Genomic DNA, 4,806 nt, shown 5'->3' on the forward strand with positions numbered 1-4,806 from the left:
GAGAGAGAGAGAGAGAGAGAGAGAGAGAGAGAGAGAGAGAGAGAGAGGAATGGAATTTGCCAAACTGTGTTAAACTGTGTTTAGGGAAGGAGGCAAGCCAGGGACTCCAAAGGAACAGTGACCACACCATGTCACATCTCCAGTAGCAGCAGTGGACAGTCCTCTTGGGGCCAAGTCAGACGTTTTATCTTGTGCACACCTTGGCATCTCACCAGGGTTGAAGGTTTGCTTTTCCTACTGACTATGGACCCTGCTTATGCCTCATTTAGAAACAATATTCTCAGTCTATAACTAAGACATGTTCTTGGTGGTTTTTTTAATCTTATAAAATGAAGAAAAACAAAAGAAACAATGAAGGAGTTTCAAAGTCTGGTGTGGACTGCTCTCCCACCAGGACCGGCCCTAGTTTGCACTGAGGGAACTTCCACCTGGGTCTGCAGGGTATTCACTGTAGCTTTCTCCTCTGCTCAGTGATGCCAGGACCTTCCTTCATTCTTTTTTTTTTTAGAAGATTTATTTATTTATGTTATGTGTTTGAGTACACTGTTGCTCTGAGGTCATTGGTTACAGATGACTGTGAGCCACCATGTGGTTGCTGAGAATTGAACTCAGGACCTCTGGAAGAGCAATCAATGCTCTTAACTGCTGAGCCATCTCTCCAGCCACCCTTTCTTCATTCTTACATTATTTGCTTTTAGCATGTACTTTACTTTCCAGCTTAGCCTGGAACCCAAGACCTAGCACAGGTCAGATAAATGCTCCTCCCCTGAGCCTCGTCCTCAGCTCCCCCTCCTCAGAGCTCTGTGCCCAAGACCCTTAACAGTGGGTCCTGCTGCCCTGGTAGGAGATGCCAAGATAAGGAGAGGAAAACAACCAAGGGAAGCAGACAAGCAGCTGAGGTGTGTATGGCAGCGCTCACAGCACTGAGTTCAAGGTCATCACTGGCCACACTGAGACTCAGACACCATCCTGGGATGAGTGAGAGGTGGGCGTGGCTTCCAACCCCTGCCCACTGCATCTGGCTTCTGTACTGCCCTAGGCTTCCAGGATACGGCCTCTGCATTCTGGGTTGTGCTGTTCTAACAGGAGTGAGATCGGTCCTCACTGCTATTTAAATTTGCATTTTCCTAATAACATACGGTTCTTTGCTGGCTGGTCTTGTGTCAACTTGACACACAAACTAGAGTTGTCTGACGGGGGGAATGTAAATGCTTCCATAAAAATCCAGCTGTAAGATTTTCTTTTTACTTTTTTAAAGACTTATTTATTTTATGTATATGAGTACACTGTCGCTGTCTTCAGACACACCAGAAGAGGGCATTGGATCCCATTACAGATGGCTGTGAGCCACCATGTGGTTGCTGGGAATTGAACTCGGGACCTCTGGAAGAGCAGTCAGTGCTCTCAACCACTGAGCCATATCTCCAGTCTGCCTTTTTTTTTTTTTATAATTTATTTAACTTTATTTTATGTGCATTGGTATGAAGGTATCAGGTCCTCTGGAACTGGAATTACAGACGGTTAATTGGTACTCTGGAAGAGGAACCAGTGCTCTTAACCGCTGAGCCATCTCTCCAGCCCACTGTTAGTGCTGACATCCCTGGGCTGGTGGTCCTGGGTTCTAAGAAAGCAGCCTGAGCAACCCAGGGGAAGCAAGCCAGGAAGCAGCACCCTCCATGGCCTCTGCATCAGCTGCTGACTCAAGGTCCTGCCCTGTTTAAGCTTCTGCCCTGACTTCCTTCAGTGTTGAACAGTGATATGGAAGTGTGAGCCAAATAAACTCTTTCCTCTCCAACTTGCATTTTTAGTCATGGTGTCTTATCACAGCAATAGTAACCCTGAGTAAGACAGGCAGAAAATATACGTGATTTATAAACTCACCTGTCAACTGTCTGCTTGTGTTGAAGGGGCCCTTGGGAGACCAGGCCATTGGACTGGTTTTGGCGAGATGCAAGAGGCCAGCAGAGAGAACAGGAGGCTTCAGCACACCTGGCACAGATATCACCTGTGCCTCCATGTTGCCTGGGATAGGTTTCCTAGCAGCTCCCTGGAATAATGAAGCTCCAGTGAAACTATGGTATTTCCAGGGACTACCCTGCCCCCTCAGGACCACCCTGTCTCCTCAGGGACCACCCTGTCCCCTCTGTCCCATCCTTACCTTCTCTCAGACTGAAACAAAAAGGAAGGCAGAGAAATGTGAGCACCTAATCAGGAAGTTGATACCAAAGTCTCTCTTTTTACAAAGTGATGTATGTATGTGAGTGTGTGTATATGTGTGTAAGTGTGTGTGTATGTATGTGTGTGTGACTGTGTATGTGTGTGTGTGTGTGTGGTGTGAGTGTGTGTGTATGTATGTGTATGTGAGTATGTGTGTGTCAGTGTGTCAGTGTGTGGTGTGTATAGTGTGTGAGTGTAGTTGTGTGGGAGGATGGGTATATGAGTGTGTGTGTGGTGTGTGTGTGTGGTGTGTGTGTGTGGTATGGTGTGGGGGGTATGGTGTGCGTGTGTAGGGTGGTGTGTGTGAGTGTGTGTGTACACGCATGCCACAGCACATGTACGGGATTCCGAGGACCACTTACAGGAGTTGGTTTGCTCCTTCCGCCATGTGGGTCCTCATCTTTTCCCACTGAGCCACCTCCTCAAACCAATACCAGATCTTTAAATGTTCAAGGTCAGAATCCATGATTATTGATGAGACCATTATTAAGAGATGAGTTTGGGATCCTAAAGAAAAGACCAGCACTCCCACTGGAGTGTCTCAATGAAACAAAACTTGACTCTTGCTCAAGAAGGAGCAAGGAAGAATGACTGAGCCAACAGGGAGAGATCGCCAGTGTGGGATGCCCCTTGTGTCTTTACCACACTGGGTGGGATCTGACCTCACAGCCTTTCGTGATTGGCTAGATTTAAAAGAATCAGTACAAAGGAAAAGAAGGAAAGCAGGGAGGAGTCTGCCACTTAAAGTTCCAAGAATGCAGCAGGGCCTAAAGTCCTGGAAGGGTGGGGAGATGAAAAAATACTTCAATTCCTTGTTGTAAACTCAAGTTTACATGTTCAGATGTCTGATAGAAAAGACTAACGTTTAGCATTTCCTACACCATCAAATCCCAAAGAAGGAACAAAGAAGGAACTTGTGTCTACCTCAAAATGTAGGTAGAAAAAAACAAAAACAAAAACCAGTCTCTGGTGTGGCTCATCTTTGATCTCAGTGCTTGGAAGGTTGAGGCAGGCAGACCTCTGTGAGTTCCAGGCTAGCCTGGCCTACAGAGTGAGTTTCAGGCTAGCCAGGGACGCACGTACACACACACACACACACACACAAACCCTGTTTTAGAAAAAAAAATAAGTAGCTAGAGCCGGCTTCAATCCGCCAAACCAGTTGTGAGCATGCGCACTGGCTCTGCGCCCTGCTAAGCCTCGTGCCTTAATTTTGCTGACAGCTGTATATGGCTCTGGGTCTCTGAAAACGGAAGGCTCTCCCCTAGCATATGATGCTAAATGAACCAGTTACTCATCTGATACAGTCCCTTGGGGCCTGGTAGACATTCTCTAAGTCTCTTTATGAGATTTTTTTTTGAGAGTCTTTGTTCACTGTTCATTCATGTCTTACTAACATCTTTTTTTTTTATAAATAAATCTTTTTTTTTTAAGATTTAAGATTTATTTATTTTATTTATGAGTACACTGTAGCTGTCTTCAGACACACCAGAAGAGGGCATCCAATCTCATTACGGATGGTTGTGAGCCACCATGTGGTTGCTGGGATTTGAACTCAGGACCTCTGGAAGAGCAGTCAGTGCTCTTAACCGCTGAGCCATCTCTCCAGCCCCTTACTAACATCTTATAAATAGGGAAGAGTTATGTCCTGGAGGTACAGAGGTGAATAGAAACGGAGGGAGGGGAGTCTTATGGAAGAGAGAAACAGCCTGTGGGGAAGTGTGACAGCTTCTAAAGCATTCTCGGTAATGTTCGAGGAAAAGCCTTCAAAGGGGAAATCTCATCTTCCTTGAAATCAGATGGTAAGAATTTATTCCCAATGAATCTTTCAAATGTCACCAACTCTCCAGCCAGCTTCCTGGTGCCTCTTACCAATGTGTCTCCAGTCCGCTTCATTTCACCAGTTCCTTGCCAGTTGCATCATTCACAGACTGGGCCAAGAATAGGGGATGTGGCTAGCACCCCGCCCAGAAGGGCGGTTTCAGAATCGGCTTCCACGAAGAGCAAACACCTGGCCCCTACGGTGGCCTTGATCAGAGCCTTCAGACAATCAGCCAAAGAGAAGTTCCAGGGGAACCGAGAGTTCGTGGCGTCTGTTTCCGCAGCCCTGCAGCTGGTACTGAGGGTCCACTGCCAGCGGCCCACATATGTATGGTTGACTGTGACATCACCAGCCTGGAAAACTAGCTGTCTCCTGAGGCAGGCAAGGAGAAAGCACCAGGGGCTCCAAACTGTGATAGGAGCCGTATTTAAAATCTAACATACAGGGCTGGAGAGATGGCTCAGTGGTTAAGAGCACTGACTGCTCTTCCAGAGGTCCTGAGTTCAATTCCCAGCAATCATGTGGTGGCTTATAACCATCTATAACAAGATCTGATGCCCTCTTCTTGTGTGCCCGAGGGCAGCAACAGACAGTGTAGTCATATACATTAAAAAATACACACTCAGAGCCACAGGCACCTTTCACACCCTGGCTGAAGCAGAAATCTGATTTATCACCAGCAACAGCACTCGCCTTCCTCAGGTCCTGCCTGTTCCTCTGTAGAATGGCTGCATTCAGGGGACCCCGGGGACTCTACTAGAGCAGTC

This window comes from Grammomys surdaster, unplaced genomic scaffold (genome assembly GCF_004785775.1).
Source record: "Grammomys surdaster isolate TR1022 unplaced genomic scaffold, NIH_TR_1.0 128, whole genome shotgun sequence".
Taxonomy (NCBI): Eukaryota; Metazoa; Chordata; class Mammalia; order Rodentia; family Muridae; genus Grammomys; species Grammomys surdaster.